At 43.9% G+C, this 26,469-nt stretch overlaps 1 protein-coding gene across 24 annotated transcripts in view; it reads left to right on the top strand.

Annotated features, from left to right (window-relative positions):
• The window catches only part of ANK3 (ankyrin 3), a 1,924,186-nt gene that overhangs the window by 247,531 nt on the left and 1,650,186 nt on the right, over positions 1–26,469 (top strand). The gene's annotated exons all lie outside the window — the stretch shown is intronic.

The following is a 26,469-nucleotide window of genomic DNA, read 5'->3' as shown; positions in this document are numbered from 1 at the left end:
AGACAATTGGCAAAAAAGCAATCTGCACTTTGTCGCACGCAACACACCCTTTTTAGACTCGAATCAGACTAAACAAGCATCGTCAATTTGTAATGTAAGTACTTTGTATACCTCTTCTGTTTAGGATTGGCGCTAGCCAAAACCTTTTGATTTTACTTAAGAAAGAAAAAATAAAAAAAAATATGTATATATGAAAAACATATACATATGAAAAACAATATATATGAAAAACATATACATATGAAAAACAATATATATGTATATATATATGTGTGTGTATATATGTATATATGTGTAAATATATGTGTGTGTGTATATATATATATATATATATATATTACCTACTGGCGGTCGCCAGTAGGTATATATAGTTAGGATTTTTTCTCTATGGGTTTTTTGAAAATTCTATGTCTAATAACTTTGGCGTTTGTGGACGGAATCGGCTGAAATTTTCAGGAAAATGGCACATTTTGTTTCTGAGCAGCCCTTGAAAATTTGGGGGGGGTTCGTCCAGTGGGGGCCGAGAAAAAAGGGGGGTCCCAAAACGTGTTTTTAACATTGAGTTTTCCATAGGGCGGTTGGCCTCACTTTTAGCCCGAACGGCTGAATGGATTTGCACGAAACTTGGCAAAATTGTAGGGACTGGTAGCCCGATGTGCCTTTTGTAGGTCTCAATATATGTGCTCCAGTGGATTTTGAGAAATTAACGTTTAAAAAAAGATATATATCTGTAACAGCGGACCGGTTAGCGCTCTGGTTCGCGGACTTTTCGCGCAACGGAGCTTTGTGAAGCGAAGCTGATTGGTTCTCCGGCGTCTGTCAACATTCCAAACAGTCCGTAGCGGCCGCCATCTTGTCTCTCGGTAGGATCGAGAGACAAGAGGAGGTCAAAACAAAGGGGGAAATAACTATAAGGGGGCATAGTAGATCCTCGCTGACCCCCTAGGTTTGATGTGGAGGTTTTAAAAGGGCCCCGCGGGGCAAAAAAAAACCAAAATAATAATAATCGAACGGCTGAATGGATTTGCACGAAACTTGGCAAAATATTAGGGACTGGTAGCCCGATGTGCCTTTGCTAGGTCTCAATATATGTGCTCCAGTGGATTTTGAGAAATTAACGTTGAAAAAAAGATATATATCTGTAACAGCGCTCCGCTTCGCGTACTTTTCGCGTTACGGAGCTTTGCGAAGCTGATTGGTTCTCCGGCGTCTGTCAACATTCCAAACAGTCCGTAGCGGCCGCCATCTTGTCCCTCGGTAGGATTGAGAGACAAGAGGAGGCCAAAGCGAAGGGGGAAATGACCATAAGGGGGCATAGTAGATCCTTCCTGACCTCTTAGGTTTGATGTACCATTTTGCCAAGTTTGGTGTAATTCCGTTCAGCCATTCAGGCTGTAGACGTATGTAAATGTCCTATGGAAAATTGCATGGGGAAAACACATTTGAAAGTGTTGAAATTTAGAACCAATTAAAATGTTACTTTGGTTTTGTATTTGTGTGTGATGAAAGTTAATTGGTTATGTATATATGTCAAATGAGAGGAAACCACAGCCATTTTGTGATACTACTGTCTGAGGTACATTTGTGAGGAATTTTTGGTGGTGAATTTCTGGTGTTTGATTTACACAGTACTAACACTTCTGCTACTTTTAAAAAGGTGAGTTGTTAATTTGTAAGGGGAACTATGTTGTACACTTGAAGATAATTTGAAAAATGTTTTCTGTTATTTATTTGCTGTCCTTCTGTTATACTAAATACTTGATGAAGTTAGTTTTATATTATGTATTACTAAAAACGATAAATGAAAGTGATTATTTTTTTCTGCAATTTACAGCAAGCAATTTCAAAATAAAATGGCTCACAATGAAGAGACCGTGGCAATTTCTTTTGAATTGTCCACTACATTGATTGAAATTGAGAGCACCAATAATGAAATATTGTCACAAGGAGGACATGACTTGTATGATTCCATTAGATTGATTGAAATGGACAGCACCAAGAATGAAATATTGTCACAAGGAGATGACTTGAATGATTCCACTACATTGATTGAAATTGAGAGCACCAATAATGAAATATTGTCACAAGGAGGAGATGGCTTGTATGATTCCATTAGATTGATTGAAATGGACAGCACCAATAATGAAATATTGTCACAAGGAGGAGATGACTTGAATGATTCCACTACATTGATTGAAATTGAGAGCACCAATAATGAAATATTGTCACGAGGAGATGACTTGAATGATTCCACTACATTGATTGAAATTGACAGCACCAATAATGAAATATTGTCAGAAGGAGGAGATGACTTGAATGATTTTTTTGATCAATCTCTTGATGGCGAATTTATCGAGTGTTTGGAGACCATAGAGTTACAAGAATCATCATTGCAGACTTTTAATGAGGAGATTCCAGATGAGATGATTGAAGAGGAAATTACTGATGAGGACATGTTAGTAGTTGTTTCAAATTTAGAAAATTCTGAAGAATAAATTTATATTTAGAAATCAAAAATTGTTTGAGACATTATTTATTTTTATTTTTAATTTATGAGGTTGTAGCGAAGTGATTGTAGTATAAAATGAGACTTATAGTATAGAGTGCAACATTTTTATGTTACATGGTAAGTTTACTCATATTTACTTCCCTTCTGCCACTATATTATCTCCAATGTGTATTTGACATGTCTTCTTCATCTCCGGCCTCCTTTCTCTCACTGTGTGTCTCCGATGCATCTTATCGCTGGTATTTTGTGTAATTACAGAAGAGAGTAAAATAAAATAGTTCGGAACGTGAAAAGGGGGCAAAGTAGAGTACTCCTCACCCCCTAGGCCTTTTTAGGCGGTCCCAAAAGGATCAGTTTCTGCTTTCCTGAGAGATTATGGTATGAGTTCCATATACCACAATAACTTGCATTACAACATGCAAGATATCTATCTCCTATTACCAACTTTTGGAGATATTCGCGCTAAGCGCGAATATCTCCAAAAAGTAACACCTGCCCTGAGCAGTTCTTAGCCATGTTATCCAATGGGAGGTGGATAACATGGCTAAGAGTATTAGCTCGGTAATGCATGAATATCGCTGAGTTTTTAGCGATATTCATGCATTGCGGCCGTTTATTATCGCATTTGCGATAAACCTTGATAATAGTAAGGTTTATCTTCGATAATTTCTGACGATGCTTAGTGGTAAAAAATTGGTTGGTAAGCATCGTTAGCGATAAATATCGCTTAACTTTGGTAATATGCCCCAACGTCTGTTAACGTTCGATTCGAAGGAAATGAGGAAGTGTTGAAAAACATTGTCTGCGCCATCTTGCCTTTTTTGAAATGCCACACTTTTGTCGTGCACGGCAGCCATTTTAGATGTCTTGACCAGACCCACTCTCTGCACGCTGTCGATTCGTAGCATGGCTCCTCACCCTCGTAAGCATCTCCCCCAGGCACTGGTCACCACCGCTCTCTGTCTTATGCATGGGCAATAAACCTTCCCCCATCTGCGCTGCTCTTCCCTGAGAATCACACTCTGTGCCCGCCCGACACCTCCCTTTCGCCCTATTCACTACCGCACCCTCTGACACTCCTCTTCCTCTGTGTCCGAATGTCCAGGCCGGTCCTAGGCTATCAGCTAGCCCTGCAGATGTAGTTTATGGCCCCAGCTGTAAAGAATCACCCCTCTTCAAAGGAGTTATAGTAGATCAAGGCCCACACCCGATGTGATCCGTCACAGCACACGCGTTCCTACTATCTGAAAACCATCCTGTATTGTGATTGGGGAGAGGACCGAGCCTGAAGCGGAAGATTCCAGGAATGACTCTTTGTACATCAAAGTTTTTACAATTATGTGTCACATTAAAAATATATAGCACTCCAACAAAGTAGTAGGAATATAAAACTTTAATAACATATAAATATATACAACAAAACAAAAACAGTAAAAACATTTAAACAACGAAGAGACCGTGGCAATTTCTTTTTAATTATCCAATAGATTTATTGAAATTGACAGCACCAATAATGAAATATTCTTGTCAGTAGCGGTCTGTTGTGCGAATAGTTCCAAGGCAGCAGAACGCGCTGAAATCTAGATGGCACGAAAGTGATGTCTAGCAAGTTGCCGCCCAGCAAATAACGGCGTGGGGCGCCGCGGGGGTGAGTGAGTCCAGTAGGCACCACAGCTATTCTTACCGGCATTGCAGAATTACTGCTGGGGACAATGCCTGTGCTGTAGCAGGGTCACAGCAGAAACAAAAAGGATTCTGTTGAAGATGTTGTTGGTTTTCAATTTGAAAACAGTTCTGGTGTCAACTGCTATGCTAATGTAGTGGTTAATGTTTTGTTTTCTCTAGAAAATGTAAAAGAGGGGGAGGCAGTCCAAAGTTCCGTTAAAAGGGCAAAGGAAAGGATCGGTGGTTTGAACTATCAGTCAAAAAGGGGAGGGGGTGCAATAATTTTTCCTACCGGGTCACACTGTGCTTTCACCGGAAGTGAGGTCTGCAGGATTGTAGTAATTCAAAGTGAGGCTGGCGCCAGCATGGGAGCGCCGACGTCCCGCGGATACAGTTTCGTCACTCCACGGGCGATCATGGCAGTCATTCCCCATCGGGGGTCGGAGACTCCCGCGGCTCCTCTAGAATCTTCAAGGTCGTGGAGGACTACGGTGGTGGAGTCAACCAGTGACCGGGCCATTTCTTTATGTTGGGCCCGCTCTTGCCAGGTCGACCGCCATTTTGAGAGTTCGGCAGCTACCGGCGATCGCGGGGTCACATGAGCGGACGGGCTCCACCCTGCCGGGCGAGACGTTGCAGCATGGCCACAGTGGAAGAACCGTTATCTAGGTCGTTCCGAAACTGTGCAGCACTGGAGTTGTTAGGATGCCACCGCCTGGAGCGCTGAGGGTGCAGCTGGGAAGCCTCCACCTGGGGAGGCGGGAGAGGCCTGTTCGCACCGTCTCTCCCTCCCAGTGCACCCCACGGCGTCTCGCTTGAGATTTGTTATGGCCGGACCAGGCGATGAGGACGAGGGGGGGTCGGAGGCATGTGCAAGACATCCCCCTCCAGTGTTGTCGCAGCCATTATAAAAGAAAGAAGTGTCCCGTCCGTCTTCGGGCCGGGCTTCCGGTGGATGTCGGCCGGACGCCCCTGGCTCTGGCCCCATGAACGGGTTTCTTGGTTTATCGGCTGCAGCCGGATCCCGTCGGCCTCGGCCCCCCGACCGTTGGTGGTCGGACCGGAAGAGCATGTGGCGGGACTACCTGCAACTCTCAAGGGCCACCGCGGCCGGACTGGGAGAGAGAGGGGAGGGTCGAGGAGACATTCCCCCCCCCTGCAACTGTTCAGCGTTGTAAAGGCAATCCCCTGGCCGGGTCCCGCTGGTCTCGGCCTCTCCTCCGGCTACACCCTACGTTAGGATCTCCTGGCCGAGGCGTGGCAGCAGAACCTGCCTTATATGGGCTGCTCCCGGCTGGGCGTAGCCGGAACCCTGCCCCACCTTGGAAGTTTCCAGAGTGGGGGTGGATGTTCTACTGACTTGCATTTTCCCTAGTCTATCGATTTTTTTGGCGTGGCAGGCGGTGGGACAGCGAGGGGTGATTTGGTTTCTCTTACTGTTTTTCTGGTCTCTCACCACTGGCATATTTTAACGTTTTCTTGTTTCTAGGACATTAATAGGTTTTATCATTACGTTATGTTATCGTTTCTTTGTTCGTTGTTTAATAAAAGTTCATGTTCATCAGTGGCCTACTGATTTTCGTTTTCCTATTTTTTTCTTTCCAGGTTGTTTCATGGTAAAGTTTCTGTTAACAGGATACAGTGATCACTTCGTTATTATTGCATATGTCCTTTTCACTAGGGGTGCTCTCTGGTCGGGCCAGATGACGTATCTCTAGTAAATGGTCCGGGTGAAAAAGGTGCATCAATCAGTGGGGAGTAGATAGGCATGACAGATTACAACGGGGGAGAACGGTCCGCATTACGTACCCTTTCACTACTTGCAAAGATTTTCCTACGTTTATTTGCAAACAGGGAATACCTCCAAAAAGAACTAATTCCCAAACAGTCAATGTTCGGACAATCAATCAATCAATGAGGAATGAAATAGGTACGACGTGTTAAAGGCTTGCGTTACCTACCCTTCACTATCTGCAAAGGGAGATAGAATATTCCTATTCTTCCTCGTTTGCAGGTAGAGAAGATCGTTAAGAGAATTAACTTCGAACAATTCAATGCTCGATTGAAACAATCAACAAGGGGTACTGTGAACACAAATGAACGCCGCTTATATACATACGCATTGCTATTTTCAACAGGTTGTTCCTAATGTTTCTATTTTAGCGAGGTCAAAAGAGATCCCATTAGTGGCCTACTGATTTTGCTCGATTCCTTTTGTTTTTTTACACGATTTTTCGCTATCTGCAAAGACTAAACAGAGTATTGCGACTCTGTGCTTGTTTGTAAATAGAGAATGAACCAAAGAGAACAATCAATCAAATGGAGAGAGAAGCAGGCACGACGGATTACAAAGGGGGAAAGGGCTGCATTAACTACCCTTCACTATCTGCAAAGAGAGAGTACTCCTAATAGAAATGAGGGGTGGGGGGCAGCAATCAAAGCAGATCAGTGTGCATAAACACGAAAAAAAAAATTCTTACCACGTACTTGACATTCGACAGCTTATGATATTTGCTATTAAAAAACCATTGAAATTCACTGAAAAAACCATAGGTTATAGACCATATATAGTTAGGAATTAGCATTTACAAAACCTTGAAAATTCACTGAAAAAACCATAGGTTATAGACCATATATAGTTAGGAATTAGCATTTAAAAAACCTTATTTTACTCACACAAAACCATTGAAATTCCATATATAGTTAGTTGCACTAACTATATATTGCGCACCCGCAATCCACTGCTGATGATGTCACATGTTACATCATTCATGACATGGTCAGTGACATCACTGATGACATCACTGATGACATCTCAAATGACATCACTGATGACATCACTGATGACATCTCATTTGACATCAATGACCACATCACTGATGATATCATTCATGTGACAATACAATGCATCTCCTCACATTTTAATATAACCTCTGTTTCACCCAGTGTTAAAAACAGAGTATAATTTTTGAAACCATTGACACACCAATACTAGTTACTACATACGTACTCACTGATTCCTACGTCTACACACACATTCACTCATTCACCCATACAATCATTCATACATACAATCACTCATGTTTACAACACAATCATATGCACTCATACACCTATACAGACACTCACACTCTGCCACTCATCCATGGAGTTACTCACACACCTAGTCAGTCCTGTAAAGAATCAATCACACTTCCATTTTCTACTCTATACAGTTAAACATAGAGCACCTTACGTTTTCAACCATATACTAACACATACTTACTCTCTTATACAATCATTGATACAAGTACACATTGATCTGTACAGAGTCACACACCTCCCATCCAGCCACACACACACTCAGTCTCCCATGCAAATACTTGGGCAATCAATCAATAACCCATATAGTTACTCATATAGCTACTGATCAACACATGCAGCAGTTTACAGAACAACAGACATAATGATGCACAAATTAAGACAGTTTAGTCACTAACCCATGCACTCAGTGAGACACATTTAATCACTCACTCATACATTCAGTCATGCACCTACTAAATCCTTCGTCCAGACACTTATACATCCACTCATTCTTCAATATGTAAGACATATTTTAACTTTACAGAAACATAGTCACTGGATGGCTAAAGAAGAAAATGCCTACTTTCTAAACATTGCATTTTCAACCACACAATTCAAAAACACCTTTACTAAAAGGTGTTATTAAATTCTGAGCTCAGAGAGGCTAAACTCCATTTCTCTATCTTGTCCCAATGGATGTTTATGCTTTTAAGATGTTACAAGGCAGCTCCCTTGTTAACCAATGGGACAGACAGCCTTTCAACGGTGAAAAACGAAATACACAGTATTTCACTTCAAGACATGTAAAACACACCAGCACATATCCTACCTTTCACATACACTACACCCTGCCCACAGGGCTACCTTAAGCCTAAATTATGGGTGACGTTTATGTAAGAAAAGGGAAGGTTAGTTCCTGGCAAGTGGGTGCACTTGCAAGGTCGATGTGACAGTTAACAACTGAGTGGGCAGACACTGCAGTAGCAAGTCAGAGAAACCTTCACTGGGCTACTCATGTGGGTGGCACAACCAGTGCTGCAAGCCCACTAGTAGCATTTGATTTACAAGCCCTTGCACACTCAGTGCACTTTACTAGGGACTTACCAGTAAATCAAATATACCAATCAAATACTAGGCTAGTCTTCTACAGGAAGAACTTACGGATTGGGTGACCTAAATGGCAATAATCCCTCTCAATCAAACAGGATTTTGCAAACTCACTGGAACAACAACACACATACTTGCCTTATCCCTTCTGATAGACGCTGTTAAAGATGCCAACCTACCACTCTTCTTATTCTTCATTGATTATTCATCCGCCGTTGGTAATATTGGCAGGAAGAAACTATGGGATAAACTATTCAAAAGAAAAATCATAGCGAGTGTCCTGACTCAGTTGATTCTCCTTCATACCGATAGGTGGGTACAAATAAAGTTGGGAGCAGGCGACTGCCTATCCAGAAAGATACCAATGACGAAAGGCTGAAACAAGGCTGTGTTCTGGCCCCGACATTGTTTTTATGTCAGACCTCTCGCTCGAGCTAGACAAATGCAACTCACACACCCCAAAAATGGGAGAACTTGCCCTTTCAAATTTACTTTACGCCGACGATCTCGTACTGATAAGCCACACTTAATAGATACCATGCACAACTTCTCTGTCAACAACTGACTACGTATAAATCTAGATAAATCTAAAGTGATGGGACTAAATCAGAAAAAGAATGCACACAGACACTGCTGGCAACTGGGAGGACTCCCATTGGAACTGTTGAACAGAATAAGTACCTGGGCGTCATAATGGACAGTAAATGTACGTTTTTGTAACAAAAAGAAGCCATAGCAGGAAGTGATAATGCAACTGTGGTTGTATAAAAAAAATATTAAATTCAAAACAACCGGACCAAGTCTCACGCCTTTGCTACAAGTGATCCAAGAGAATATTATCCCCACTATCACCTATGGGAGTGAGTGCCTACGAGGGAGAGACGCAGGCACATTGGACAGCACAGTAGCTTGGGCCTCAAGAATAATATTCAATCTATCTAAATATACTTCGCGCACAAATAAGATTAGAATTTGGCTTACGGAAGCAACAAATAGCACGCAAAGTTGCCTTTGCCAAATTCTGGCACAAAATCAAGGGAGCTGAATCTGGGTCTCTAAACGGCCATCTATGGAATGAGCTCAAGTTTTTAAAAAAAGGCAGCTCGGCTATGATCTATCTGCAAGACTCAATAGACTGTCTGGCCCCACAAGATCTCTGGGAGAGTGCTGGGTCCCAAAAACGCCTCGAAGAAATGGTAAATAAAACGGTAAAAACGATGTCCCTAGTGGAGGAAAAAGCTGCATTAATGAAAAGGGCACACGGCTGGTTTGTCTTACAAAGCTAATCTGGAGCTCCTCCTCAATCTTACTTAGGTGCAGGCTTTACGAAAGCGACAAAGGAAAAATATCTTCGCCTGCATCCTGGTATCCTACCATCATTGCTCCACTTGCCCCTGTGGAAGTTACTTCAGATAACAAACAACTGTCGATTATGTGGAGAATCAAAAGACGATGTGCTACATTTGCTGTGTATATGCAGGAGACTAAACAAGGAACACAGACTTATATTAAAACCTGTTCTTAAGATTATGGGGATAAGAGCATGCAGGAAGGCAGTGAAAGCATACTTCGAAGGCGGGGATGTCCAGCTAGCCTGCCGTCAGGTCCAATTTATGGGTATAGCAGAATTTTTTTTTAACACCAGTACCTAGCTGACCAATTGGGCTCTCACAACAGGCATCCAAGAGTCAGCCGCTACTGTTTCAGCAACCAAGAGAATCACCTTATTCGCCGCTGATTTTGCACCTTGCCCGCTTTAGCTGCTGGGAGCCATACTTAACACTCTGTGATCCCAGAACGTGCTACCTAGGAGGAAAAACCTGTGATTTGTGGGCTCCTCACATTGACAACAATGGCTTTCAGAACTACTATAGTTTTTGACTGTTTTATCTCAACTAATCCTTTAAACGTCAGAACGCTGGCTTTTAACTCATAACATTTGACTGTTAAACTGTTTTACTGATGTAAAGGTTTGAAACTAATTTTAATTATGGTCTTACAACATAAAGCAATTTGATACTGTTGTTTTACCGTTGCAATGGTTTTAAGTAAGCACACAAATAAATCTATTATTATTATTAATATACCATTCATGGATAACCAATTATCATCCTAATTTACACCGGGAGCTCTTGCCCTTTGGCAGTGATCAGCAGTGGCAAAGTGCCCAGAGTACCTCAACCAGCAAAAACGAAGTCCAGCACACAGTAAAGAATACAGGAGATAGAGACAAAAAGTCAGGGGAAAACACACCAAGTACGGCAGGTTTAACAGGCGTATAGTGCAGTGGCGAACAATGTTGCAGAGTAAAGCCTTGTTGCATAAAGTGCTGTGGTGCAGAGTAGATTGGCTTAGCACGCAGGGGCATAGAGTGGAGTGGAGTGGAGTGGAGTGGAGTGGAGTGGAGCAGTGTAGAGTGGAGTGGGTCAGAGTGGAGTGGGTCAGTGTAGAGTGGAGTGGGTCAGAGTGGAGTGGGTCAGAGTGGAGTGGGTCAGAGTGGAGTGGGTCAGAGTGGAGTGGGTCAGAGTGGAGTGGGTCAGAGTGGAGTGGTGCAGTGTAGAGTGGAGCGGGTCAGAGTGGAGCGGGTCAGAGTGGAGCGGTGCAGTGTAGAGTGGTGCAGTGTAGAGTGGAGTGGTGCAGTGTAGAGTGGAGTGGGTCAGAGTGGAGTGGTGCCGTGTGGAGTGGTGCCGTGTAGAGTGGAGTGGGTCAGTGTAGAGTGGAGTGGGTCAGAGTGGAGTGGGTCAGAGTGGAGTGGGTCAGAGTGGAGTGGGTCAGTGTAGAGTGGTGCAGTGTAGAGTGGTGCAGTGTAGAGTGGAGCGGGTCAGAGTGGAGCGGGTCAGAGTGGAGCGGTGCAGTGTAGAGTGGTGCAGTGTAGAGTGGAGTGGTGCAGTGTAGAGTGGAGTGGGTCAGAGTGGAGTGGTGCCGTGTGGAGTGGTGCCGTGTAGAGTGGAGTGGGTCAGTGTAGAGTGGAGTGGGTCAGAGTGGAGTGGGTCAGAGTGGAGTGGGTCAGAGTGGAGTGGGTCAGAGTGGAGTGGGTCAGAGTGGAGTGGTGCAGTGTAGAGTGGTGCAGTGTAGTGTAGAGTGGAGTGGGTCAGAGTGGAGTGGAGTGGGTCAGAGTGGAGTGGTGCAGTGTAGAGTGGAGTGGGTCAGAGTGGAGTGGTGCAGTATAGAGTGGAGTGGGTCAGAGTGGAGTGGGTCAGAGTGGAGTGGGTCAGAGTGGAGTGGGTCAGAGTGGAGTGGGTCAGAGTGGAGTGGTGCAGTGTAGAGTGGTGCAGTGTAGAGTGGTGCAGTGTAGAGTGGTGCAGTGTAGAGTGGTGCAGTGTAGAGTGGTGCAGTGTAGAGTGGTGCAGTGTAGAGTGGTGCAGTGTAGAGTGGTGCAGTGTAGAGTGGTGCAGTGTAGAGTGGTGCAGTGTAGAGTGGTGCAGTGTAGAGTGGTGCAGTGTAGAGTGGTGCAGTGTAGAGTGGTGCAGTGTAGAGTGGTGCAGTGTAGAGTGGTGCAGTGTAGAGTGGTGCAGTGTAGAGTGGTGCAGTGTAGAGTGGTGCAGTGTAGAGTGGTGCAGTGTAGAGTGGTGCAGTGTAGAGTGGTGCAGTGTAGAGTGGTGCAGTGTAGAGTGGTGCAGTGTAGAGTGGTGCAGTGTAGAGTGGTGCAGTGTAGAGTGGTGCGGGTCAGAGTGGTGCGGGTCAGAGTGGTGCGGGTCAGAGTGGTGCGGGTCAGAGTGGTGCGGGTCAGAGTGGTGCGGGTCAGAGTGGTGCGGGTCAGAGTGGTGCGGGTCAGAGTGGTGCGGGTCAGAGTGGTGCGGGTCAGAGTGGAGCGGGTCAGAGTGGAGCGGCGTTGAGTGGAGCGGCGTTGAGTGGAGCGGCGTTGAGTGGAGCGGCGTTGAGTGGAGCGGCGTTGAGTGGAGCGGCGTTGAGTGGAGCGGCGTTGAGTGGAGCGGCGTGGAGTGGAGCGGCGTGGAGTGGAGCGGCGTGGAGTGGAGCGGCGTGGAGTGGAGCGGCGTGGAGCGGAGTGGAGTGGAGCGGCGTTGAGTGGAGTGGCGTTGAGTGGAGTGGCGTTGAGTGGAGTGGCGTTGAGTGGAGTGGCGTTGAGTGGAGTGGCGTTGAGCGCAATGGTGTAGAGTAGACTTTCAGAGTAGAGTGAAGTGGTGCACGGTAGAGTACAGTGGGGTAGAATGTAGAGTAGGTTGGAGTGGCTTAGAGTGGATTGGCCTAGAGAGCACTGGTGTAGAGTGTAGTATTGTAGAGTAGAGTTCAGAGTTGTACAAAAGAGTGGAGTGGTGTTGACTGCTGTGGTGCATAGTAGAGTATTTAGAGGCTAAAGTGCATTAGCATAGAGTAGAGGGGGTAGAGTGGAGTGGTGCAGAATAGAGTGCAGTGACACCGTGTGTAGTGGAGTCACGTAGTTTGGAGGGGGTAAAGTGGACTATGCATGGCATGCCATTACAGACAACTCATCTTCAGTTGAAATGACCATTACATTTGCACAATGTACAGTTCTACTGATAAAAGTATACAGGGCACAAATTATACTGTGTGGAAATGTCATCACCTAGTGTATTGATTTGTTTTGATCATATTAAAATATAGTTGTTTCCACCACACTTTAAAATTACTAAAAAAGTGCTTCATTTGTGCTTTTCTAATTCTGATATATTCTGAAATATCTGCACAGTTAATTTACAGACATTTACATTTTGTTCTGTGCTAGAAAACAAAGAACATTAAGCACACCCTGCCTAACCAGAATGATTGTCACATAAATACTGTCACTTTGAAGTAAGAGAAAGAAAAATAAATACCAAGCTCCCTGGAAGACAGAGCCTGACATTGACTTCTGTATGTGAATTAGGGGTGGGCATAAGTCGCGTAAGGGATTTACACCGAGAGGCAAGGAGATTGAACCAATCTCCTCACTCTCCGTATAGTTCCGTTACACGACGCCCGCCCCCCGCCCGCAGTATTAAATAACATTAAAAAACCTAAAAATTCTTATCACCACCTGGATAATTAATTCCAAGTTTGAAATGTTATTTGTTTGTACCATAAATGTTAGATTTGCTTTGTTTTTAAGTCAAAGCCTACCAGATAGTGAAGGTGTCTGGTTCTCTAATGACATCTTGGGGACATTCGGAAAGCTTTCCAGGAAATGCCTACTTCTGGGAACTGGGCATGCGCATTCCTCGCCAGGAATGTGCATGCGCAGGCTCCCGCGCATGCGCAGTTCCCAGAAGAAGGCCCGATGGACACTGATGCGCCGCCAATAAGGTAAGTTTTATTTTAAATGTTATTTTAAGACTTTTTAATGTTATTTAATACTGCGGGTGGGAGGCGGGCGGCGGGCGGGAGGCCAACTTTTGTTACGCCCCGAGGGTGCGGAGATTTGCCTCGTTTCTCCGCCTACATTGCGAAAGGGGCAAATCTCTGCACATTCCGTGGGCGGAACGGAGATGTCCGCCCACCCCTAATGTAAATGCACAGAAAATGTGACAAGATAAGAACAAGATTTAAAAGCCTCATTACAGAAATCCAGTACTGATGGAAGAATACTGTAAATAGAGCTTGGGCAATGGAAGGGACAAGCTCAACCTGGCCAGCCTAAAACAAATCGAGCCTGCTAATTGAAAGCAAGCAAATATGAGTTACAAACCAAAAAGTCAATGTTAAGAAAGGGGTGGAATGCATTCCCTGGGAAGCTTTCCGAATGTCCCGAAGATGTCATTAGAAAACCAGACAGCTTCACTATCTGGTAGGCTTTGACTTAAAAACCAAGCAAATCAAACATTTATGGTACACACAAATAACATTTCAAACTTGGAATTAATTATCCAGGTGGTGATAAGAATGTTTCCTTCCGGTTAAAAATGCATGTAAGATGCAGGAAACTCTTCATAAACTTGCTTTCCATACATTTGATGCATAATTCCCTGAAGGTATTTTGTCCCAAAAGGATCTAATGCAAGAGAATTTAAAAGGGTGCTAAGAATGCTTGCTGATGTCTGCTATCATGTATTTCCATACGGCCTGTTGCCTCCTGATGGGCTCAGGACTGCGGTGATCTTGCATGACATGATGATACCAGTTAAACATCGAACTGCTGATTTGATCTGTCATAAAAATGAGGAGCAACTCTCGCATCTCTTCAATGTATCTTATTTAGTTTGCATGAGTACAGTGGCATGGAAGACGCCACGCCATGGAGCCGGTTAATATCCTGAGCTGAATTACCTACTAAAAAGAACCTAATCCTGAGATTCTGTGTCATTGTGACAGCAGATCGGTGCCTGTTTACAAATAGAATACGAATACATATCCAACTGAGATATCTTAAAAATAACATTACCTGACGACAGATTGATGCATGATACTCTACGATACGGAATAAACTTGCCCTGAAGAAGTCCATGAAGGACGAAACGCGTTGGCTTTGGCTACAGACTTTTAAATGAAGATTGAATAAAGAAATAATTTTCAAAAGAACATTTGATTCTGCATCGAAATGATTGACATGTGTATATAAAATTGTATAGTCTACTGTATGAGTGTGCTGGACCAATGCTGCATGTAATGTAAATGTATCTTATTTAGTCTGCATGAGTACAGTGGCAAGAATCGAATTTGAGATCATTTAATGTTCCCTTTTGGTTGCCAGTGGAGCTTCATATTGCAAACTAAATGGCAAACCCATAAATCAACTAGTAGAGAAAGTGCTGTGGGTTCCTGGTCATGAAGTAGTCTGTCCTGCCCGTTGCATTGATGTTTGCTAAGAACAACTCTTTGAATGCTCACAGCTGGGAAATGGTCATTACGAGATTGCAAATTATGGTTAAGGTTAAACAATGGATACGATAGATATTTGAGAGGTGAGCTTATCAAATTTCTTAAACATCTACTGAGAAGACATCTTTTTTCCCAACTTTTTAAAAATGAGTCTTGATGTAAGTTAAATAAAATTACACACAGAAATAAACGCCTCCGTCCCAGTAGCAGCACTGCCGTCCAGTCACAACTGGTGCTCCTAATTCTCTTCCAGTGCCAGTATGAATTAGCATTGCAAGCCAAGAAGTGTTAAATGAAGTGCTAAATCTCCAAGGCTACTGGCCATATCCAAAGCACCAGCAGGTTTACAATCTGAATGCACAAGAACGCACAAGGCTTGCCAAGAGAAAGTCATTGTTCAATGGCACCAATCCAGACAGTTAAGAAAACAGTGTTGCAGAGGCTCTGGAAATCTATACTCACGAGCTCCAAGTTCTCCTAAAATATTTGTCAAAAAAGCAGTACTTAATTTGAGCCGGTGGTTTCCAGTACTCGGCACCGGCACTTTATTGTATACACCAGTGCTTATGACAGTCTGCCACAAGGTCGCGCTGTCTGGCTAATTGAGGGATGACCACAACAGCTAATAAATTATTAATTCAAAATACCTTAAAAATTACTATTGACTGCCACCCAGGCCATTCTTATAGCTTTGGAGGCCTAAAGTAGTCTGAGTTGTCTCACTTGTAAGTGTGACAGATAGTAGTTGTGTTGTTACTATCCCTGACAGCATGGCAGGGGCATTGTGTGGTGCAAGCTGGAGTGGCCTCCTGACGAGAGCCCTGGCACTTTTTTTACAAATTAAGCAGTGCAAAAAAACAAACTATGATGCCAAAGGTACCTTTACCTGAAAAACGACAACGCCATCCTCTCCCATCATCACAATGAGATAGACTCCACGAGACCAAAATGCCCCCGTCTGTCGAAACAGCAGGCCTAAAATGAATACTCATGGCGTGCGAACCTCGTTACAGTGAACCAAATGCCCCACCTCCAAATGGAAGAGGAGGAAACAAGGGGTACCCTGAATGGTATGACCTCCTGCAGTTGTGTGAGGGGAAAGGGGAAATTAGGAACAATACAGCCCAACCAGCACTAAACCGGCCCCATGCATCTGGTCATTAAAGGTCTGAAAATATAAAAGAAATAGGTGCATTTTAAATAAGGTTATTTGTCGTAGATGGGTAAAAATAGGAATCCCCGGCATGGTCTGAATCAAGCCAACCAGCCTGTTTATCAAGGGCACCTTTCGTCACATTCCCTACACCTGAAAGTGAATCAGTGGCGTAATACAGGACACCAAAAAGGCAAAAAATCCTCAATTATGAAATGAAAATAAGGTGAATTCGCTTAGAAAAACACAAACAGGAACCCAGTGTGGCCGCCAATGCCCAAAAAAGTTTTCCAATCTGTTGCTAGGTCTTTGAAATCATGAGACATCCTTGTTACACGCATGTATATGCACGGCAACGTCTCAAAAATATTAAAGTGAGATACCTTATCACCAACTCAGTGATGGTTGGTGAGTTTTGTTGGATAAAATCCTAAAATGTAACAATCAGGCACAAATTATCTAACTTGTTTAAAATGTGTAGCAGAAGAACTATATGTTAGTATTAAGACAACATAGAACCACATCCGCCGGGATTCACGAGATCAACCAACAACACGCTGTGTTAAAAACTTGAGGCCGATTATTTTATTCTACGTTAAATTGATACTTTATTAAGTACACTTGCACCTACATGGCGCTACACGAGAGACAGAGAAAAGAAAAACTCAATCAAAAATTAGAAAGCAGTTGAAATAACTACGTTTTAATGGAATTTTACAATTTCGAGTGTGGAGTGATAGACAAACTAAATATTAGGATGGAGGGAGTTCCACAGGAAGGGACCCAGATTAGAGAATTTCCTTCAATATGTACACTTTTTTATGTTGACATTTTCAGAATAAAGTAAAGAGTAATATCTAAGAAGCTTTGCTAGGAAATATCAAGAGTTCCTTTTTGGAGTAGAAAAGAGCACAGCTATGGATACATCTGTAGACAGTGAAGGAGTTTATAGGCAATCCTGTCTTAAGTTGGACTGTCGTGAAGAAAGACCAGACGAGGTTTGGCCTGGCTAAACTATTATTGCTGCTTGAAGACAATGTGAATTTGAGCAAACCTAATTCCAAATAAATTACATAATCCCTTTGTGGTAGAAGTGAAAGTAAAAATAGCTTGATCCATATCTTTTTTCATTGTAAGGTTTAGGTTTGCTAGATGGCTTCAAACGTTCAGCTTTGACTTGATGAGTCGAGAAATTGAACTTGATTTAAGTCGTCCTTTGTCGGTGTCCTGATCAATAGAAGAGGAGCCGTTTCACATTTACTATTAATAGTAAGGTTAAAATGGCCTCTTGTTTTTAAGTTACAATTCTTGTTGCTCCTGATGGCAGCATTGTTTCTCTATCATAACCTCTGTTGCTGTTTGCTTGACCAAGTGTCGGGAACTGCATCATTCAGTTCTGCTAACCAGGATAAAGTTATTGATTGGTCACCTGATCAAAAGGTATTCCTTGTAGTTCTCTAGAGAACAAGTGCAAATATCAAGATTACAGAGGTAGGCACGGTTGGCGCACTCTGTCTCTGTATTTTGTTATTATGCTTCATTCAGAAATCATTTTTCCCATAATGCACAACTCCACGTGATCATCATACGTAGGGAATCGGAAGTCTTTAAAGATAATGTTCCTAATTGAATGTTTAAGATGATTACTGAATATATTTATCGCAAGTTGACCCTAAAGTATCAGAGTGCTGGACAGGATAAAACAGGCAAACAAGTTTAACAGTGAGGTACCAGGAGGATAGTTAGACCTGAAGCAACCAGCACCCAAACACAGCTTATAGTAGTTGTGTTACATCTGTTAGAGCAGATTTGGGATTGTTTAAGTCAGACATAGCATTTCTTTTTATAAAGTAAAATCAGTCAGTGCATTAGGCATCTTTCGAACAATAGAGGTGTCATGCTCTTCTTGACGACTAGTGAGGAGGGGTTTGTGTGTATATCCGGTTGAAGAGAGTTTCATATCCTGGGTGCACTACTAGTGAAGGAGCGAGAGTGGAATCTCTCTTGAATCTGGGCAGCTCTAGGAGTAGAGTTTGAGGTTTTTAGTGAGCTGCAGCATCCGGAGATGGTGACTTTCTGGACTAGTTAATTCAGGATTACCTTGCGCAACACTTTGTGTGATACGTGTTATCTTTAGGAATGCAGCATGCTTCAGTAGGTAAGCCACTTGATTGGGATCATAGAGGCAGAGATGTGTTAAGAGCAACTCTCTTCTAATACTAATCTTGAGGCTGCATTGAGTGTGGCCTTTAATGTAGCCTCAAGATTAGTATTAGAAGAGAGTTGCTCTTAACACATCTCTGCCTCTATGATCCCAATCAAGTGGCTTACCTACTGAAGCATGCTGCATTCCTAAAGATAACACGTATCACACAAAGTGTTGCGCAAGGTAATCCTGAATTAACTAGTCCAGAAAGTGGCCTTTAATGTAGCCAGGTGAGATTTTGGGGGCTCAGTTAGCACCGCATTTTCATAGTCCACTCCAGCAAATACAAGTGCTTATAGCACATTTTGGAAATGGGGCAGAGGTATAAAAGACTTAATTTTTTTTAAGTGGCTTGAGTTGATAGAAAAGCACCCATGGTAGTGGACTTAATGTGGGTAATCATGTTCAGGTGTTTGTCTAGAGAGATTCTAAACGATTTGGTACAATCAATGCCTTTTGTGGTGTAACAAGCAGAGTTTAAGTATTTAACCCAATTGTGTATTGAATTGAAGCTGTGATGGGGACAGATGAGAAGAAGTCTGTCTCATTGGGTTAGGTTTTAGGTGGTTGATTGACAGCCAAGCGTGTACTTTGATTATCGTTTGAAGTTGAAGTACCTCCTCTAGAGAAGAGATTTTAAGGTAGAGCTGTGTGTCATCTGCGTAACAGAGCTCCATGCAGAGATTGAAAAACATCTGATCTAGAATGGAGCCCTGAAGAACCCTTTGATTGAAGAGCAAGATGTGATAAGACGCCCTTCAGTCTGATTTGTTCGAGACAGTTGTTGAGATACAAGAAGAACCATTTTAGGACTGCACTGCCCAACCCATTTGTGACTTTAGGTTGTTTAGGAGAATGTTGTGATTTACTGTCTCAACTCAGAAAAAGGTTGAGGTATAATCAGACAGGATTTTCCATAATCCAAAATGGTTAAGAGCAACATCCGTGAAGTTGCCAAGGCTGTCTTCATACTGCAGCAGGTTGGAGACCATGATATATTGGTTGAGTTGTGATAGTAAACATTGTTCCAGTACTTTGGCTAGGAAAGGGAAAGTGGTCACATGACAGAAGTTGTTCATATCGGTAAGGATGTACTCAGATGGTCTTTCACCTTAGTCATAACTATGCTTGTTCGGTTTGTACTAATTGAATTCTTAGGTCTCTATTCCTTCACATATCTTAGGTACTTGGAAGTCTCTCATAAATCAGGAGCTTCATATTACTGCCTTTTGTTTATAGCTTACACACGTCCAAGTTGAAACATGCATATTGCAAATTGGATAGTCGATGACTACTGAAATTTTCCAACAAACCATAGTGTTAACAGTGAAGAATAGTCCCTATGCCAATGTTATTCTAGTGCATCCCTATAAATTGAATTGCCTCTGGCATTTCTTAATTCCATCAAAAGGTGTCTTAAGAAGATGTCTGGGTCCCCTGGTGGGAGGCAAGGTCTCTTAACAGAACTTACATATTAATGTAATATGCAAATCAACCACTGTTTATGATGTATCTAATGAATTGTGGTCCTTCAATGATCTTTTTATTTAAAACACATTTTATTATTGTTGACATGATTTATGACAGCAATCTGCATCATCACTTTACATATTTTCTTTACATAAAAAAGTAAACAGCTAACAGTGATCATAAATTGTTTCCCCCGCATCTACAATTCTTCCCCTCTCCGCTTTGGCCATCTCGCCTTGTCAGAGTATCTCCTGTTAGGCTGGGGCATATGAGTGTTTTCCTTATTACAGGTGTTCCTCATAGTTCTTGATTCCTTCATCTAGTGTCTGGTCCATGGGACATATCGGTTCCAAATATATTCCCCGGTAATCAGCCCAGGTCTGCCAGATTTTGCCAGATTTCCAAAGGTAGACCCTGGCCTCATATATAGTAGTATATGTACATTACCACAACAACATTTGAGGTATTTATACCCTAATTACGAGCGACCCAGATAATTAGGATCCCTGTGCAAACACCTGTCGTTTGCACAGACAGGAATTACAAGTTATGTGAATGTAAGTACACGCTATAATTATTGGCTGCAAAAAAGATCTGCGTCCTATAATTCAAAAGGTTAAACCTACTGGAATTTAACACAGGAAAATCTCTACAAATTACTAGAACGTGTGTTTTTGGTATTGTACGCAACAAAACCCCCTTTTTGTTCCCCTAAAAGTTTTATTGGCAGCTGTTTATCACACCCCATTAATTCAGACCAGTTCAATGGTGAATTTCATCCATTGCCGTGAATATCACAGCATTTTCCAGGCTACTCAGAATGAGGACATTAATGGTAAATGATACAGCAGGAGCCTCTGGTGCCAGTATGATAGGTCAAAACTTGGTAGGATTGAAAATGACTTTCCTTGGAGAGGTGGGAGCTCTCTGTTAGACCTGTCAGCCTTAAGGTGGTCTTCCCCCAATAATTTTTCCTTTTTGCCCCCACTTTTTGTTGGCCTTAGGACTCTGCGTAATTTATCACTGCTAATCATTACTAAAGTTCATCCGCTTCTTCCCTACCCATGTGTGTAATTGGTGTATACCTGACTGACATAGCTAATTTACTTGTCGGTCACATGTAAGGCGATATACCTTGTAACTAGGGCCTGTAAGTTAAATGCTTTTAGTGGTCTGCAGCGCTGATTGTGCTACCCACAGAAGTAGCCTTTCAAACCTGTCTCAGGCCTGCCACTGCAGTGATTTTGTGCAGTTTACTGTCACTTTGACTTGGTATTTGAAACTACTTGCCAGACCTTAAACGCCCCTTTTATTACATATATGTCACCCCTAAGATTTACCCTAGGTAGCCCTTAAGGGCTGGGTGCTATGTAAGTACACCCCTAAGATAGGCCCTAGGTAGCCCTAAGGGCAGGGTGTTATGTAAGTAAAAGGTAGGGCATGTTTGTAAGTAAAAGGTAGGACATGTACTTTTATGTTTTGCATGTCCTGGGAGTGGCAAACAGCCTATTTTGTCATAGTTTAGCTTTGGGAATTCCTTAATATATTTTAAAGCTGTAATTCCAGATCGCAGAGGAGTAATGTTTTCATGTTTCATATGTTTGGAATGGTATTGATAAATACCCCTTTTGGTGAAGTTGGATTTAACATTACTGTTTAAGATGCCATTTTTAGAAAGTAAGAGTAAGATAAATCGGGTAACCCGTAGGACCACTGGACCCGGGTAAACAATGGTACAAGAAGAAAGGTCACAGTGGAAGGCTGATTACAAATTTACGTATATGGAACCAAGTTCAAATACATTAAATGATTCACAACGTCACTGCATAAACAAATAATTCCTTGTGATTTAATTAGCATCACAAAAATGAAATGTAATAAAAAATTATACATTTGAGTTCAATCAATAATGGTACAAATTGGTGCTCAGAAAGAGAGGGAAGGGAGTAAGTGCTTAGGGAAAGTTGAGTGATTGCACGAAGAAACGGAAAGGCAATGTGGTTCAAATACCACTCGGCCTCCAACGGACCGACCAAGATGGACCTAATATTCCACACTGAACGACCAGAATACTGGGTCTCCACGATTAGATCGCGGATGTTCATCGCCAAAACAACTTCCACTCTCCACAGCTGCAAACTAACCACGACTCTTCCGTTCAGATCAGCTGGCAGAGGCTACATAACCGTGACCATCTTTACCAATGGCACGGTCCTCATCCAAGCTAACAATGAGAACCTGGAAGCCTTCGACTCCATATTTCCCACACTTAGGTCAGCCCCTCCCACCCTCCCCATCCCCGCCTCTACGCCGCCTCCGACCACGACCACAACTCACAGTGAAGTCCGCGATACTCCCTTCCGCAACCCCTACCCAGTCCGTCAGGCTCCCCCTCCCCCAGTAATACCTCACCCTCCATGCTCAGCCACCCAACATCCGCAGGACACTCAATCCCCCTCCTCCTCCCCCTCCTCCAACCTCCCCACCTTCCTTAACACCAAGCTACGACAGCCTCCTACAGCAATCACCCCCACGCCAGCAGGCAGCCTTCAGACAACGAGCCACTTCCCCTCAAGTCGCCCTACATCCCTCAATCCACCCCTGTCCAAGCACCCCCCTGTCCTCCTCCCCTCCTCCCCCCTGTCTAAACCCCCGCCGGACCCTCCCCTGAACACCTCCCCCGTCCTTCACCCTATCTCCCAACCCACCCTGAACACCCCCCCCTCCTTCACCCTGACCCCTATCTCCCAACCCACTCAGAACACCCCCCCGTCCTTCACCCTGACCCCTATCCCCCAACCGACCCTCTCGAACCCTAGCACTCTCGGACCCACCGCGGATGCCTACATCCCCTTCCTTGAGGCCATATCAAAACGGCTCGCAGCCCTGGAAAACCAGGTCAACACTATCACCCATGGTCTTTCAGAAACCATCTCTAACCTTGGAATAGTCTGTAATCCCCACAAACTCTCCCCCCGGACCTCCCCCCACGTCAAAACGTCCTCCATTTCCTCTCCCACTCCAGTGGGCTCAAATCACCCGACCGCCAGGCCCCTTAGATCAAAAACTCCTATGTCAGACAGGGAAGCAGCCTTACTTGCCGCCACTTATGACTCCTCCCCTGCGGAGTCACCCAAATCTAAAATTCAAGTCATCACAGGTCACCGGATAGACCGACCCATCGTCAATACACAGAGATTACCAGTCCTCACCGCTATACCTAGCGAGACTAAAGAGGGAACCACCAGTAATCAGGAGAAATTCACCAATTGCCTCCTAATCAACTGCAGATCGGCTTCTCTACACGCAACGGACCTAGCCGAAGCCATCCTCACACATGACATTGACGTTGCGTTCCTCACGGAGACTTGGCTTAATAAGACATCCCCTCCCTGCCTAGACATGCTGGTTCCACCTGGCTTCTCCCTCATCTCCAAAGATAGGATTGAACAACGAGGAGGTGGGGTCGCTATCATCCACAAGGACAGCTGGAGCATCACAGAAACCGCCTCCTTCGAATATGACTCCTTTGAATGCCTATCCACTGTCATCAAGACAAAAGACAATGACTCTCTACTGTGCCACCTACTCTATCACCCCCCGGGCAGAAATAACGAGTTCGGAGACCAACTATCAAACCTGATTGCACAAGACTCACTGGGCGACTCCAAAAACTTAATTCTTGGCGACCTGAACATCCGGTGGAATGAGACCCACAACCCTCTAATCAAATCGCTATCTAGCCTCCTTGACGAGAACAACCTCACCCAACATTGTACTGAGGAGACTCATTACAAAGGAGCCACACTGGACGCCATCATTGCCCAAAAGAATTCTATCACGGTCAACCACATACTTCCAGTTGACTGGTCAGATCATCACATGATCTTATTCCACATCAATCACCCCATCATCTCGCTTAAACCTCCGCAAGTCCCGCCTAAATGGTCGAGAAACCTCTCCCAAGTACCCCAAGACATCTTGGAAGGTCAACTAAGCGCTCTTCTTTCAAATAACACTATGCACCTCTCGACCAACGACCTCGTCGACCACTACAACTCGGGGGTAGTCGCCATACTTGACAATCTAGCTCCTCTAAAGCTCAAAAGAAACCGAACCACTCCATCCAGAACCTGGTTCACTGCGGACCTCAACGCAGAAAGAAGAAACCTAAGAACCAAAGAAAGAAAGTGGAGAAACAACCCAACCGCCATTCTCCGCCTTCAACTAAAATCAGCCCGTAGGAAGTACAACAACCATATCAAAAACAAGAAATCCAGCTTCTTCCGCGAGGCATTGGTCAAATCCAAAAACAGACCCAAAGAACTCTACAACATAATCAGACAACAAACAACAAAGCCCCTGCCCTCAACCCTACTGGCTTCCAAAGAACTCTGTGACAACTTTGCCAACTTTTTCATCGATAAAGTCCAAAAAATCGAACTATCTCTAGACATCAACAACCCACACCTCCAGAAGAGCTACTCGAACTCCCCAGTGGCACTCCCATCCGACTCCTTTCCCTCCCCCTGGCTAAGCTTTCGCCCCGTCCAGGAAACTGAGATAATCGCGCTGATCTCGACCGCCAAACCTTCAGCACACATCTCAGACCCCATCCCCCCATCTTTAATCAAACAAATGAAGCTTACCTTAGCGCCCATCTGGGGAAGAATCATAAACAGCTCCTTACAAAGCGGTGTGGTCCCCGATTGTCTAAAAATGGGACAAGTCACTCCTCTCCTGAAAAAACCCGGTCTCGACTCAACTGACTTGAACAATTTCAGACCAATATCTAACCTCCCTTTACTCTCGAAAACACTTGAACGCTGTGTACTCCTGCAACTGACGCAACACCTGGACAACATCAATCTCCTGGACCCCCTCCAATCTGGCTTCAGACAAGGTCGCAGCACTGAAACTGCGATGTTGAACATCATAGACGACATTCACGGATCTCTTGACGCTGACAAGTGCTGCCTCCTCATACTCCTTGATCTCTCAGCAGCGTTCGACACGGTGGACCACAAGCTCCTCATCATGACTCTTCAAGAAAGAGCCGGCCTTGGCGAGGTAGTTCTCAAGTGGTTTTCCTCTTTTTTACACAACCGTTCGCAACTAATAAAAATCAAGAACTTCACCTCCGATACCCAGCAAGTCAACAAGGGTGTCCCTCAAGGATCGGTGCTCTCCCCCCAGCTCTTTAACATCTACATGGAACCACTCGCTAAGTTACTCAGGAACGCCAACATCAACTTCCACCTCTACGCGGACGACACGCAGATTTACCTGGAAATTTCCTCTCTTAAAGACATCCAGAGACTCAACGATGTCCTAAATGAAGTTCAAGACTGGCTGACAAAGAATCACCTGAAACTCAACCCCGATAAGACAGAAACACTCCTCATCTCAAACAAAGAAGATAACCCTCAAATCATCGAGTGGCTAAAGTCGATCGATGCTCTCAAGGGTAACCTCACGCTAGCCGACTCCGTTAAATCCCTGGGCTTCACCTTAGACCCTAAACTAACCCTGTCAAATCACATTAAGAACTCGGCGAAAAGCGCTTTCTTCAACCTCAGACTTTTGAACAAAATTAAACCTTACATTCCCAACAAGGACCTCAAACTAGCCACGCAATCTCTAGTTCTATCAAGACTGGACTATGGGAACTCAATCCTAACAGGCATCCCCAAATCCCACCTGGCTCCACTAAAAACAACACTTCACGCGGCAGCAAGAATGATCACAGGCTGCAAAAAATATGATCACATCTCCCCGGCTCTCAAAGAACTCGAATGGCTCCCTGTGGAAATGCGAAGTACCTTCAGAACGGCCTGCCTAACCCACAAGGCCCTCCACACCGGCAAACCGGAATACCTGGCTAACAAGCTCAAAAAAGCAGGCCAAGCCAGAAACTTGAGAAGCTCTAATTCCCTGCTGCTCATCCTACCAAAAACCAGAAGGAAAAGAACTGCGGATTGCTCTTTCTCAGGAAATGCCCCCAAAATATGGAACGCCATCCCCCCGCACATCAGAACTCTACCGTCCTATGCAGAATTCAAGAGCCAACTTAAATCCTTGTACCTGATCCGCTCCCTTGGTTATGGATAACTTGGAGCTGCAAACGTCTCAGAATCCATGCGTTATTGTTGAATCCAGTACTGAGAAGCCCTGCTGTCCGAACTTTTCTTCTTTCCAAATTGTCTGTCGCCGATTGCTTTTATTGGGTTTGTTTCATGTTGTTCTCTTTTTCATGCCCACTACTGTGAAGCGCTCTGATACCTTCGGGTCTTGTTAGCGCTATAGAAAACTTCTAAATAAATAAAATAAATAAATACATTCAAGCTCATTTGGAACCAATACGGACTTTTACTCGACAAAAACAATGTAAACATAACACTGTAGTCCCAGATAAACATGTCTCTGTTGCCTTGAATAGGCTGTCCTGTCCCCACACAAAGGACTGCTTGCTCCCAACTGATAACCTGATAGGCAGGACTGGGTTGAAAGGGATACTTGTGC

Source organism: Lissotriton helveticus, chromosome 5_1 (assembly GCF_964261635.1).
Source record: "Lissotriton helveticus chromosome 5_1, aLisHel1.1, whole genome shotgun sequence".
Classification (NCBI taxonomy): Eukaryota; Metazoa; Chordata; class Amphibia; order Caudata; family Salamandridae; genus Lissotriton; species Lissotriton helveticus.
This window is presented reverse-complemented; position numbering and strand designations above follow the sequence as displayed.